The sequence below is a fragment of the Eschrichtius robustus genome, chromosome 18 (assembly GCF_028021215.1).
Source record: "Eschrichtius robustus isolate mEscRob2 chromosome 18, mEscRob2.pri, whole genome shotgun sequence".
Classification (NCBI taxonomy): domain Eukaryota; kingdom Metazoa; phylum Chordata; class Mammalia; order Artiodactyla; family Eschrichtiidae; genus Eschrichtius; species Eschrichtius robustus.
Window position 1 is genome coordinate 2,074,457 of NC_090841.1, and position 16,027 is coordinate 2,090,483.

Sequence of the window (16,027 nt, forward strand, 5' to 3'; positions counted from 1 at the left end):
CTACATTTGACGAGTAGAGATGCTTCGGTGCCTGTTACAGAATAAGTAGAACAGGTGCGATGTGATGGGTGGTCTTTAGAATTTCTCCAGAAGAGTTTTATGATGTTGAGTTTGGTTTAGGGAACGAGGGCTAATTGAATTAGAGCAGCATTCAAAGCAGGACATATTGGCAAGAAAAGAAATTCTCTGTCCTTCAGGAGATATGCCGTGACTGTCCCTGGATGGAGAAAACCTAAGGGCAGAACATTTCCCTGACGCTGCCATTCACCCAATGTCGTGCCATCAAGAGATCAATTTGAGTTATGAATGCTACTTTGGTAGATGGATGCAAAGTTTGAAATCAGACTATTTCTTCTGATGATCTGCTTCAAAGAAGCAATTTAAAATTTTGTGGTGACTCTAATGTGCCTATACCCATGCTTCCTGTTTCTTCCTCTGGCATATTTCCTATCCAAGAAGGCTGGATTCTACTATTCTCATCTCAGAGCTTTCATTTGGTTCCAGATGCAAAGTGCTATTTCTTTTAAAATGTAGATTATTAACAATGCTTCCTGCTGAAGTACATGAATTAACCTGCCTGAAAATACAGTCTAGTCACATCGAGTACTTTTCCGTGAGCCATTGCGCCATTCTGCATTCCACATGGTCCTAAACGTGTTCCCAAATGCATCAGTTCCTTGAGATGGCCAGACTGCTCTCAAACGAGCTGTTCTGTTTCCTAATTAGCTGGTTGCTATAGACACTTGGGTCATGTTTTTTTTCAAATAGTAGGAGCTCAAATTATAGGAAAACTAAAAATAAAATAGAAAGAATAAATATTATTATTGTAGTTGGGATAAATAAAAGTTATTTTTTTGTAGTCATGGGTCACATTTGATGCTTTAAATTTTTTTAAACCGTTTAAAATTGGTCAACTATTGAGTTTTATTCTTAGGGAAACCCATGATTTTTCAACATGTCTATATAATACCCAGTGGATTATTTAGAACCTGACCAAAATTTAAGTGAAGGGAACTTTTCCCTGAAGCTCATTAATTTATTAAGCAAGCAAATATTGATATATACCATATTCTGGGGATTATAAAGTAAAACAGAATCGTTAAAATTTGTTTTCATATGCAATGTGAATATGTATTGACTCACTTAGCTTGTGCCTACCTCTTGTGAAAGTGTCATGATTTTATTGTCATAATTTTCTTCTTGTCTCCTTTATATAAAATATCACTTCTCCTTGGAGAAGACGACTGGGATGTGGTTTAAAGCAGAGTGTCATCTCTTTAAAGCAGGTACTTTATACTATAATGGACTTGCGCCATTTGGAGATTTTCTTTTGGTTCCCCTTCAACTGGATGCTTATCATTGTTCTCAAAGGAATTCCCTCTTGGTTTGACTTCGAACTGAAAAATGTCTCTGAAAAATAAAACATGCATAAAGTCAATATGATGTAATTTAGCATACTTTTTGGTCATGTTTTATAATGATTAGTCTCTATTTGTAGTTCAGAACAGTAGTTAAGTTTCCAAATTCCTGTGTGACTGTTTTTATCTCAGAAACATGTGATGGCTTGTCATGAAGCTATCTTATTGGGGAACCACACCCGATGGTTCTGAGCACACTCAAGGAACTATATTAAGGAGCATGTGACAAATGTATGCACAATTTATAAATACATTTGATTAGTAATTGCTCTCTAGAAAGGGGCTATGTAGTGATTAGTACATGAATATAAGAAGATTACCTGAGGAAAGAACCACCCTAAAGAATGAGAGGTAACAGTACTGGGTGCTCCCAAAGGGTGAGGAGCAGTGCCTCTTCCTACCAGACAGACTAGAAAACCTCAAGATTCATAGAGCATTAGGTGGAGAACACAGAAGGGTCTTACCTCAATTGTGGAGAATAATTCGCCTTAGACTAAACACTGTTCCAATTCTACCTAACATATTTTAAAAGAAACACCAAAAAGGATCAAACTATTTTCAAGTAAAATTAGCTTTATCCCAGAACAAAACTCCATAATATTTATGGGAATAAAGAATACCAAGCAACCAGCAAGATAAAATACACAATGTTTGGCATCCAATCAAAAATCACCAGGCATGCAAAGAGGCAGGAAAATACAACCCAAAACGAGGATAAAAAAGCATTCAATTCAACCTGACCCAGAACTGACAAAGACGTTAGAATGAGCAGAAAAATACATTGAAACAGTTATTATAACTATATTCTGTATTTTAAAATAGTGTGAGACAAGAAGAGATACAAGAAAAAGTTCAAATTTGACTTCTAGAGATGAAAAGTACAATGTGTGAGATGAAAGATACATTGGATAGGATTAATGGCAGTTTAGACATTGCAGAAGAAAAGATGCATATACTCAAAATTACAGTAATAGAAACTATCTAAAATGGAAGACAGAGAGAAAATGGAATTAAGAAAAATTGAACAGAGCGTTAGTGAGTTGTGGGAAAACTTCAGGAAGCTTAATATCCATGTAACTGGAGTCCCCAAAAAAGAAGAGAGAGGAGACAAAAAAATTTAAATAAATAATGACCAGAAAGTTTCTAAACTTGATAAAAACTATAAATACAAAGACCCAAGATGCTCACTGCACCTAAAATATAAGAAACATGAAAAAAATAACCTATACCAAGGCACATCATAATCAAATTGCTGACAAACAGTGGTAAGAGAAAATCTTAAAAGCAGCCAGTTAAAAAAGAAAAAACCATGTATTACATACAGAGGAACAAAGATAAGAATGACAGAAGCTGTCTTGTCAGAAATGATGTGAACAAGAAGACAATGAAGTAATACCTTTAAAGTACCGAAAAAACAAATCTGTCAAACTGGAATTATATACCCACCAATGATATATTTTCTTTAATTATTTTTAAAATTTATTTATTTATTCATTTATTTAATTTTTGGCTGCATTGGGTCTTTGCTGCTGCACGTGAGTTTTCTCTAGTTGCTGAGAGTGGAGGCTACTCTGTGTTGCGGTGTGCGGGCTTCTCATTGTGGTGGCTTCTCTTGTTGCGGAGCACAGGCTCTAGGCGCGTGGGCTTCAGTAGTTGTGGCTCGTGGGCTCTAGAGCACAGGCTCAGTAGCTGTGGCGCATGGGCTTAGTTGCTCTGAGGCATGCGGGATCTTCCCGGACCAGGGCTCGAACCTGTGTCCCCTGCATTGGCAGGCGGATTCTTAACCACTGTGCCACCAGGGAAGCCCCAGTGATATATTTTAAAAACAAGGGTGAAGTGAAGACTTTTTCTGGCATACACAGGCTGTAAGAATTCATCATCAGATGGCTCATACTATAAGAAATGTTAAAATTATAAGTATTAATTGTTAATGTTAAAACCTTAAAATCCTTCAGGCAGAAGGAAAAAGATACCACATGGAAATAGGAATCCATACAAAAGAATGAAGAGCACCAGAAATGATAACTACATGAGTAAATGTAAGATTTTTTCTTACTTAAATCTCTTTAAAGGATGATGGACTGTTTAAGCAAAAACAATAAGAATGCACTGTGAGATTTATCACATTTGTAATAGTAAAACATATGACAATAATACCACAAACTTGGAAGTGGAGAAATGGAAGTACATTATTGTAAGGTTCTTATACTATAGGTGGAGTGGTATAACACCACAATAAGTTGAAGATGTGTAGTATAAACTCTAAACCAATCACTAAGATAATAAAATGAAGAGTTATAACGAGATGATAGATTTAAACCTGTCTATACTAAAAGTAACATTAAAAGTAAATGGTCTAGGGAATTCCCTGGTGGTCCAGTGGTTAGGGCTCAGTGCTTTCATTGTTGGGGCCCAGGTTCAATCCCTGGTCGGGGAACTAAGATCTCACAAGCTGTGCAGTGTGGCCAAAAGAAAAAAAAAGTAAATGGCCTAAACACCACAAGATAGAGATAGATTGGATTAAAAAAGCACGATCCAACTGTATACTCTCTACAAGAAACACACTTTAAATATAAAAACACAAATAGGTTAAAAGTAAAAAGATGAGAAAATATATACTTTGATAATGTTCTACAAAAAAAAAGCTGGAGTGGCTATATTAATATCAGGCAAACGTAATTGTACAGCAAAAAATGTTACCAGGGATAAAGAAGCTAATTTCTTAATGATAAAGGGGTCAGTTCATTAAAAGAACAGAAAAATCCAAACTGTGTGCCTAATAAACAGAGCTTCAATATACATGAAGTGAAATGTGATAAAACTGCAAGGAGAAATAGTCAAATTCACAATTATAATTTAAGATTTCAAGAACCTTCTTTCAATAATTGATAGAACAAGTAGACAGAAAATCATTAAGAATATAGAATGTTTAAACAATACTTCCAACCAGTTTGACTTAATTGACATTTTAATTTTATTATTATATTTTAATTTAAGTTTTTTTAAGATTTTTTTTTGATGTGGACCATTTTCAAAATCTCCATTGAATTTGTTACAATATTGCTTCCATTTCACGCCTTGGTTTCTCGGCTGCGAGGCATGTGGGATCCTAGCTCCCCAACCAGGGATCGAACCCACACGCCCCACTTTGGAATGTGAAGTCCCACCACTGGACCCCCCTGGGAAGTCCCCCTAACTGACATTTTTAGAACACTCCACCTAATGATAGCAGAATATATATTCTTTTCAAGTGCACAAGGAACATTTACCAAGATATTCTAAGTCATATAATTAATCTCAATAGATTTAAAAGGATTCAAGTCATACAAAGTATGTTTTCTAACCAAAATAGAATCCAACTAGCAGAAAGTTCTCTGGATAATCCACAAATACTGAAAACTAAACAACATACTTCTAAATGTTCTAACTTTGAACCCATGGTTCAAAGAAGAAGTCAAGTGAAATTATAAAGTAGTTTGAACTAAATAAAAATTAAAATACAACAGATCAAAAACTGTGGAACACTGCTAAGTTAATACTTAGGGAGAAATTGATATTTACTAAATTCCTTTATTAGAAAAGAAGAAAGTTCTCAAATCAATGATCTGAACTTCTATTTTAAGAAACTAGAAAAAGAAGAGAAAATTTAGCCTAAAGTGAGAAGAACAAAATACATATAAAGATCAGAGTAGAAATTAATGAAATAGAAAATATAAAAACAATAGGAAAAAATTAATGAAACAGCAACAAAAAAACCTGGTTTTTTGACAAGATCAATGAAATTGATAAACCTTTAGGCAAACTGATCAGGAAAAAAGTAAGACACAAGTTATAGATATAAAAATGGAGAGGTTACAGTACTATAGATTCTACAGATGTTAAAATAAAATAAGGGGATACTAGGAACAATTGATGCTATGGTTTAATATTGAATAAATTAAAATGTTTATATTAAATGGACAAATTACTTGAAAAACATAAACTGCCAAAAAGAAGTAGATAATAACATGAATAGCCCTATTTCTGCTAATAGGGTTAATATTATTGCTATTAATATTTAAATGTTAAATATTAACATTAATATAATGAGATATAGATATTAATATTAATTACAAAACTAATAAATGAATTTGCAGTTAAAAACCTTCCCACAAATAAAAACTCTAGACTCAGAAGCATCACTGGTAAATTCTATCAAATGTTTAAAGAAAAAGAAATATCATTTTAAGATAAACTCAGAAAATTGAAGAGAAGCAAATATTTTAAAATTCATCTTATAAATTAAGCCAGAAAAAGACTTCACAAGAAGAGAAAATGACCAATCAATATCCATCATGAACATGGATTTAAAAATTCTAAATATAATTTTAGCAAACTGAATCCAACTATATGTAAAAAAAGGATAGTATGCCATGTCCAAGAGGGATTTATTCCAAGAATGCAAGGTTGACTTGCCAATTGAAAATCAATTAATGTACCCTTTGACCAACATTTCCTCAGTTCCCCCACCTCCCCTTTTCTGGTAACTACGATTCTACTCTCTGTTTTTATGAAGTCAGCTCTTTTGGATTCTACATATAAGTGATATCATACAGTATTTGTCTTTCTTTGTCTGCCTTATCACATTTAACATAATGCCCTCAAGGTTCATCCGTGTTGTCGAAAATGGCAAGATGTCCTTCTTTTTCATGGCTGAATAATATTCCAGTGTGTGTGTGTGTGTGTGTGTGTGTGTGTGTGTGTGTATCACATCTTCTTTATCCATTCATCCATTGATGGACACTTGGGTTGTTGTTATATCCTGGCTTTTGTGAATAATGCTGCAATAAACATGGGAGTGCAAATACCTTTTTGATATCCTGTTTTCATTTCCTTTGGACATATACTAGAAGTGGGGTTGCTGGATCATATGGTAGTTATATTTTTATTTTTTTGAGGAACCTCCATACTGTTTTCCATAGTGGCTGAACCAATTTACATTCCCACCAATACTGCACAAGTGTTCCCTTTTCTCCACATTTTTGGGCAACACTTGTTATCTCTCATCTTTTTGATAACAGCCATTCTAACAGGTGTGAGGTGATATCTCATTATGGCTTAGATTTGCATTTCCCTGATGATTAGTGATGTTGAGCATCTTGCCATCTGTTGGCCATTTGTATGTCTTCTTTGGAAAAATGTCTATTCAATTCCTCTGCCCATTTTTAAACCAGATTGTTTGTCTTTTTGTTATTGAGTGGTATGAGTTCTTCGTATATTTTGGAAATTAACCTCTTATCAGAAATGTTGGTCAAGGGGTACAAACTTGAAGTTAGAAGATGAATAAGTTCTGGATAGTTAATTCACGGCCTTGTGATTATAGTTAATACGACTGTATCTCATATTTTGAAGTTGCTAAGAGACTTGATCTTAAATATTCTCACCACGAAAAAAAAGAAATGATAATTATGTGATGGATGGAGGTGTCAGCTAACACTACGGAGGTAATCATATTGCAATATATAAATGTATCTGATCAACACATTGTACACCTTAAATTTACAATGTTATATGTCAATTATATCTCAACTTAAAAAACATCTTTACAGTTTGGGCAATGAGCCAAATAAAACAAGATGAAATTTAAAAAGGTAAATATAACAATATGAACTTAGATCTAAAAAACTGTGAGAGACCAGAATGGGAGAAACATGGCTTACTAGGAGCATATCTATGTAATTTACTGGACAATAAATTCAGTATTAATCAACAGTATGATGTAAACAAAATAGTTAGAATGCATTAATAAAAACATGTTTTCTAAAACAAAAAAAATCATTTAATGTAATTCATCTATTACCAAGCAAAAAAGAAAAGCAAATTATCATCTCAATAAACTCAGAAAAAGCATTTGATAAAATTAAAATAATTCCTGGCAAAACTCTCAGCAAATTAGTAATAGAAAGATACTTCCTCAATCTGATAAAAGGTGTCGACAAAATAACTACGTGAACATATTACTTATGAAAGACTGAGTGCTTTAGTCCAAACTCAGGAACAAGGCAGGCTGTCCACACTTACCACTTCTGTTCAACGTTGTCCTGGAGATCCTAGGCAGAAAGAAGTGAAAGGCACCCAGATTGGAAAGAAAGAAGAACTGTCTTTTTTTTTTTTTTTTTGCAGATGACATGATCATTTATACAGAAAATTTGATGATATATACAGAAAAGCCACTAGAATTAAAAAATGAGTTTAAGTTGCAGGATGGAAGAGCAATATACAAAAATCTGTTGTATTTCTACATATTCTTAATGAACAATCAGATATTGAAATAAAAATAACATTTGATAGGATACAAATGTTTAGGGATAAATATGACAAAGTATATTCAAGGTCAATTCACTGCAAACTACGAAACATGGCTGAGATAAATAAAGGAAGTCCTAAATAAATGGAGAAATACACCATGTTTATGTATTGTTAAGATGTAAATTTCCTGTGTATTGCTCTATTGATCAAAGTTAATCCCAATCAGAATTTCTCAGTTTTTGTTTTAGAAATTAACAAACTGATTCTAAAACTCACATGGAAATGGAGAGGAGCTAGAATATCCAGAACCACTCTGACAAGGAACACGGTTGGAGGACTAACGCCATTTGAACTCAAGGTGTATAAAGCTACAGTGATTAAGACTGTGCAGTTGGCATAAAGATAGACAAATCCATCACTGGAACAGAATACAGAGTCCGTAAATAGACCCATACCTCAGTAGACACCCAATTAAAAATGATATTTATTACTCTCTATTTTATCTTAAAAAGCAAATACTCATAAAGGAAATGTAATATAGCAGCAGCAGCACCGAAAAAGAGATCTGATGCGCTGCATTCATTATTTTAATCTTCATACTTCTAAAAAATTGACTTTATTTTTTTAGAGCAGTTTTAGGTTCAGAGCTTTCCCATATACACCCGTCCACATAACGTCAAAATACCCAAAGTCTGTAATTCCCATTACAGCTCACTCTTGGTGTTTTCCATTTTATGGGTTTGGACAAATGTATAATGACATGCATTCATCATTATGGTGTAACATAGAGTATTTTCATTGCCGTAAAAATCTTCTGTCCTCCACCCCTCAAACCTTTAGCAACCACTGATCTTTTTACTGTCTCCATAGTTTCGTTTTCCTGGAAGTTGAAATCATACAATATGTAGCCCTTTCAGATTGACTTCTTTCACTCAGTAATATACATTCAAGATTCTTCCAAGTCTTTTCATGGCTTGATAGCTCATTTCTTTTTAGTGCTAAAATTCCATTGCCTGGATGGACGACAGCTTATGTATCCATTGACCCACTGAAGGACATCTTGGTTGCTTCCAAGTTTTGGCAGTTATGAATAAAACTGCTATAAACATCCCCGTGCAGGTTTTTGGGTGGACATCAGTTTTCATCTCTTTTGGGTAAATATCGAGGAGTAAGATTGCTAGAGCACATGGTAAGAGTATGTTTAGTTTTGTAAGAAACTGTCAGACTGCACCATCCTGCATTCCCACCAGCAAGGAATGAGGGTTACAGTTGCTCCACACCCTCACCAACATGGACAACTAATTTCTGACAACAATACAAAGGGAATTCAGTGGAGAAAGGACAGCATTTCAACAAATGGTATGAACAATTGGATATATCCATATGCAAAAAATTCAAATCCATACCTTGTACCATATATGGAAATTAACTCAAAATGGATTATAGACCTAAAAATCAAACCAAAAACTATAAAACTGGGACTTCCCTGGTGGCGCAGTGGTTAGGAATCGCCTGCCAATGCAGGGGACATGGGTTCGAGCCCTGGTCCAGGAGGATCCCACATGCCGCGGAGCAGCTAAGCCCGTGTGCCACAACTCCTGAGTCTGCGCTCTAGAGCCCACGAGCCACAACTACTGAGCCAGCGAGCCACAAGTACTGAAGTGCGCATGCCTAGAGCCCGTGCTCCGCAACAAGAGAAGCCACCGCAGTGAGAAGCCTGTGCACCGCAACAAAGAGTAGCCCCTACTTGCCGCAACTAGAGAAGGCCTGTGTGCAGCACCCAAGACCCAACACAGCCAAAAAAAAAAAAAAATAATTAATTAATTTTTAAAAAACTGTAAAGCTTCTAGAATCAAACAGAGGAGAAAATATTTGTGAACTTGGGTAAAGATTTCTCAGTTACAACACAGAAAGAACACAATCTCTTTCAAAGACACCATTAAGAGAATGAAAAGAAAAGCCACAGACTGACAGAACATATTTGCAAATTATGTCCAGACTTTACTGTCCAAGGACCTAGATCCAGAATGTATACAGAACTCTCAAAACTCAAGAAAATGGGCAAAATATTTGAACAGACAATTCACCAAGGAATATGCAAATGGCAAATAAGTTAAAAGATACTAAAAAGATAAAAGATACTAAAAAGTAAAAAGATACTAAAGAGATACTCAACATCATTGCCCATCAGGGAGATGGGAAATAAAACCACAATGAGATACCATTACATACCTCTTAAAATGGCTAAAATAAAAAAAATTGACCCTTCTAAATGTTGGTGAGGATTTGGAGGAACTGGAATGCTCACACATAGGTGGTAGGGTGTAAAGTCGTAAACCTTCTTTGGAAAACATTTTGTCAGTTTCTTAAAAAGTTACACGTGTCAACTTTAGGGTCCAGCCATTCCACTCCTATGTATGTGCCCAATAGAGATACAAAGGCATATGCAGCTTTTAAAACAATAGCCAAATACTGGGAAAAACCCAAACGTACCCTCCAGGTGAATGAATAATCTCTGATACGCCCGGACAATGGAATACTGCTCGACTCTAAAGGTGAGTGAATTACTGAAACACTCTGCAGCATGGATGAATCTCAGAATAATTGTGCTGAATGAAAGAAGCTAGACAAAAGAGTACGTACTGTATGTTTCCATCTGAATAAAATGCTAGAAAATTAGATCCAACACACAGCTATAGAAAGTAGATCAGAGGTTTCCCGGAAATGAGTAGGACAGGCAGGGGTGGGAGGAGGGATGACCAAGGGCCATGAGGAGACCTTTGGGTGATGGATTTGTTAATGATCTTGATTTACTGAGTGTGCAGATACATCAAACTTATCACATTCTACGTTTCTGTGCAGTTTATGGCATGGCAATTATACCACAGTGAAAAAATTTGGAAGCATTATATAAAATATTTAGTCTATTTATATAAAGAGCTATCCTGTAGCTGAAATGAGATGATGGGGGTAGTGTGATCCTGGCACGTCAGTCTGCTCCCCTTTCTTACAGCCACAGCCTGACACCTTTCCGTCAGGGAAGAGGTCCTCACGTCTGCTAAACAGCAGGGAAAGGAACACCCAGAGGCAGGGAAACAGTATGAGGATATTTGTCCCTGATCACCATTTTCTAAAACTCAGTTTCTGGACTGGGGTGATCTTCCAGAGAGAGGCAGATGAATCTGGGGGCAGGGGAGAGCAGCTCTTGATGGGTGATGGCCCAGAGAGCCCTCTCCCCCAATTCCAAACTAAACCTCCGTGTGGGGACAGCACACCGTCGGCAGGAGAGAGTGGCTTGACTTACAACATACAATGAAGGAGGCGTGCAAGCAAAACAAAAAAACAACAGCAAGACAATCGAGACATATATGTAGTGTCAGATAGAATACCTTTTTGGGCTTGCTTTGTAATGATTAGTTCTGTATTTTTAGTTCAGAACTAAAGGAGTTAAGTTTCAAAATTCCTGTTTAGCTCTTTTTATCTGGTGACAACTTGTCACGAGGCTAAATTGGGAACCACACCTGATGGCCCTGAGCACACTCAGGGAACTCTGTTAAGGGCCGTGTGACAAATGTATGTACAAACCCTTCGATTAGCTACTGCTCTCTGGAAAGGGCTAAGCATTTGAAGCAAATGCCAGAATGCCTACTATGCTGTGAAGTTCACGAGAGATTAGAGGGAGGAATTAATACAACGTGTAATCCAGTGACTGAATCACCCATTCTTGGGACCGTAGGACTTTATACTGAAGATAGATACAAAGGTCAAGACCGTAGGATTTCAGATTAATGGTCTGAAAACAAGTTACATATAAAGGAGAGGAGGTCCAATCAAAGCTTTGTTTCTACAACTAGAATGAGAACTTCGCTTTTGGAGGGCAGCAAAGAAGCCAGCTATGGTTTGTCTCAACAGAAATTAGGCCAGTTTCTGCCTACATTGAAGGGGAATCTACTGGACTTAAAAATTACACATTCCCACTGTGCTGCTTAACTGTTTAAAGAGGATTGAACCCATGGAAATAGTAATTGTTTATACTGCTGTTAATTCACATTTGGGAGATGTCAGCTTATAAAGAATATTTATTTGCATCTTCACATGGGATGGAAGATCAATGAGGCTGAACGACATTTTCAAAAGAGTGGAAGTTACATGAGTGTCATTTGTCTGCATTGATTAAATACCCATTCTCCACCAAGCCGTTTAGCACAGGTTTACAAGCATATGCTTTGCAGTCTGGTGGCCTGAATTTGAATCCTGGGACACGACCATGTTTCTCGTTGTGCTTTTGCTTGGTCCTCTAGCCCTGCCTCTGTAAGGGTTGTTGTCAGGATGAAATAAGTGAAGTTTGTAAAGCGTTTTGAATAGTGCCTGGCACACAGTAAGCACGCAGCGGGATTTGGCTGTCCTTCCACACCTTACATTTGAATCCTTAAAATTCAAATGTAGAGGAACTAATTATCTCTGTTTCACAGAAAAAAAACTAGCTAGTTCACGCTAGTCCCGTGAGTGAACCTAGGCTCTCTGACCTTGGCCTCAGCTTTCCTCCTCATACTGTATTACAGCACGGGAACGGTGCTGCCCACCAGGAGTTCTACTTTTTGGAAACTCCCACCTAGCATTTTCTTTCAATCGTGGTGGGTTTCCGTGTGCACCTCCTGACTCTGCTTGGGCAGCCCGAACACGAAATCTATGGTCTTTTCACGCTGCAGGGCATCCCGGGCAGCAAAGCAGAGGGCGAGTGTGATCTCACCTACCTTTGTCACATTCCAGGGAGGTGAAGCCATGGCCCAGAACTAGCTGCTGCTGCTTCTGCTTCGACATCTCCTCCTCCTCCTCCTTCTTGTTTGGAACTGGAAACAAATGGGAGCTAGAGAAATGAAGTGACTTGATTTGGTTCAGTTTCCACTGGGAGTGAGGAGCAGTCTGCCTTAGAAGACCAGTGATCTAATTTTCACTTTAGTTACCCCAAAACATGGCTTCTCTTTCGGTTTATTTTATCTTCATGCAGAGGAGACCTGGCAGGTACTGGTCCAGGAGCCCCGAGACGTACCTGCCTGGGCTGCCCCTGTCACTGGGCTCGATGGGGGAAGACCATGGGCTGTGATTCCTGGTCAACATGTTCAGCAGCAGGTTTCCCTTCTGCCAGCTACCTCAACATCCCTTGTAGCTGGGCTGGACCACCCAATTGATTTCTAGCCATGGAACAAGAGCAGAAGAGATTTATGGCATTTTTAGACCTGGCCTCAAACACCACACATCACTCCCCTATCCCTCTCCTTCCCACATGACCTTGAGACTCAGCTTTGACCATGTAGACAAGCCCAGTGTCTGAGGGGCTGGTGGGAAAGCGCCTTAAACGTCCTCCTCTGGGCTGTTCAGTAGAAGCAAGCGCATCAGTGACCCTCTGTCGTTGGGCCTCTTTGCCTCACCTCTACGTCCCCTATCGGGGCAGGGCCTTAGTTGCCCACCTTCAGCAGCTTCCTGCTGGGTATTTTAAGCGAGTAACAAATCCTAAAGACAAAACCAGAAAATAGCCCGTAAGTTGTGCTACCATCTATGTTCATGGAGTGAGACGAATTTGTCTCGTGGAAAATGGCTTTGCAATCTTTCGTAATTCCACCGTGTATTTTCCACTCCCGAACTACCCGTTTGAGCAAAGCCACCTTGTCAGTGACTGTTGGCTAGGTACACTGCTGGGCTTTCTCCCTGGTTGGGAATTTTGTGGTTTATCGCTAGAGGCCACACCTGCATTTTAGGAATGACTTTTGAAACCATTTCAGAGATTACCCAGAGAAGACGAAAAATACGTATAAGGAATCTAGCACTAGGAAAAGTGTGGTGGTGGAGGTATATGGGATTGTCTTAGTATTACATCCGCCAGACATAATAACAACTCAGCTCAGAGGGCTCTGTAGCTCCTTATGACACCAGTTTCAGAAGATGCACAAACCACATTCTCCCACCTCTATAACTCAACAGCGGGCTTCTGTTTTATTGCTGTATGGTGGTGCTTGAACTGCGACCACAAGGTTCCCCTGATAACTGGTCTGTCTGGAGTTAGCGAAAGAGGACATGGAAGGAGACACCACTGGGCAGTAGGGGAGGCTGTATAAGGAGACAGGGCCCAAGGGGAGCTGCAGCTTCAGGGACCAAGTCAGCTCACGGAGGCAGGAGGAACGGGCACCAGGGAAACTCAGGAGCCTTTTCTGTGCTTTCCTGCACCTGCCTCAACTGTGCGACCGACCTTATTTAGGGGGTTTCTGGAGAGCATGGCCAGATGTTCCCTGCACTTGCCTCCTTGCTGGGCAGAAGATAATCTGAATGGCCTCTGCTCCGGATCACTCTCTGAAATTTTAATTTACCACCATGCGATACCAAACGTCTCCCTGGGGCTGGCAGCTCGTGTTTCCAACTCCCTGTTGGATGCCTCTGTCTGATGGCTCATTGTGACTTCAAACTCGGCACATAGGTTCACAGGGAACCTATTATTTTAGCCCGAATCCTGCTCTGCTCCCTGTGAGCACCGTCTCAAAGGTGACACCACCACCCATGCTGGCGGGCTCCTGAGTGGTGCTGGGCTCTATCCACAGTGCCCCCCTCGCGCCCCCCATGTGCCCGGAGCCCGGGGGCAGCAGCAGCTCTCTGGAGTCAATCGAGAAATGGGTTCCCTCTGCTTGCTTTCTCCCTGAAATGTATTTACTGTTTTATTTTGGGTGTTAATGGGGGAATTGGGATGCCACAGATGGACTTTGGGCTTTGAAGTTGACTTTTCCAGAAACAAGTTTATGCATCAAGGGCTGTCTGGACTTTGCCTCCAAATTTCATAACCACGGCTCATCAACATTCGCTAAATGGACAGAGAAAATCCTGCCCTCACCACAAATCTTGGCAGACCGGTGCCCGTAGCTTTGTTGGATGAACTGCTGCAGGGAAATCTGGGGCGTGGCTGGGTACCCCCAGGAGGCGGCCCCGAGGGGTGGGATGCTCGGCAGGTGGCCTGTGTGGTTTCGATCTTGGGTTACTTAAGTTAAAGCCTCAGTCTCTGCCTTTGTAAATAGCAAAACGGCCCCTGGAAAGCTCAGTAAAACCCTGAGCAGTTTTGGCTGAACCATGAACTGGGTGACCCGGGGCAGGTCACTCTACCTAATCAGCAAACGAGGTGCTGAGTTACGCACAGGTTACAACCAGGTGTGAGCAGTGGAGCAGATACCTTTTAATTCAAAATTTAAAAACTCAGAAAGTGTTTGTGTGCATGTGGGACTGTGCTGGGCCCCGTGTGGATCTCAGGAAGGGCCTCTCAGGACGGTCGAGGATTATTCACTTTTTTGTTATAGTGGATCAGAGTGGCTTCGAGGTTTTCCGTGTGAGAATGTCCTTCTCATGTAGCTGCTTTCTGACAGGCATTTTCATGGTGGAGAGACAGGGATGGACATACACTAGCGTGCTGGAAATTGTGCAAAAACATAGGCGCACACGGGAGCTGGTTTGGAGAAAAAATTGAGAATCATTGAAATGTAAGATTTTTTTAAAGAAAATTTTAGTGAAGTATAGTTGGTTTACAATATTGTGTTAATTTCTGCCGTACAGCAAAGTGACTCAGTTATTCATATATATATTCTTTTTCATATTTTTTCCGTTATGGTTTATCACAGGATATGAATATCGTTCCCTGTGCTATACAGTAGGACCTTGTTGTTTATCCATCCTATAGGAAATATAAGATTTTTAATGGCCCTTTTAATCTTAAAATTCTATATCTTACAATCCATAGCAATGATCCTGCTAGGCCTTTGGTGCCTTAACATTATTGTTACTACATATCATTTTTGGTAATAAATGCTTTCTTTCATTTATTTCTTTGCAAACTGGTCATTCACCCCGCTTTCATTCGGCTGATATTTATGGGACGATGGCTATGAGGTGGGCATTGCCTCAGGTGCTGGGAGTCACCGGTGAGCGAACCTGGTGTGTTTCCACTCTGCTAAGCTTGCCGTCTGTTGGGACAGAGGGTGACAGCCTAGGGCTATAGCAGTTGGGGTAGGAGTCACGCAGGGTGAACTGGAAACCAGTAGGACTTAGAGAAGTAGGACTTCCTCCTGCCGGATTGGAACATTACTTCATGGTATCTTTAATTTCTCTGTCTCCGTCTCTCTGCCTTTTAAAAAAAAATGCCCACACAGCTTTCTGTACGTTCTTCATAAACTGTCCTTTCCTCCGTGCTACCCTCCTTTCTGGCTGTGCCTCCTGGTACCAGCTAAAGAGGGTTTCTGCGGCTGTTTGCATGCCTCCATTATTTATAGGCTGCTATGTTTTCCCTGGGC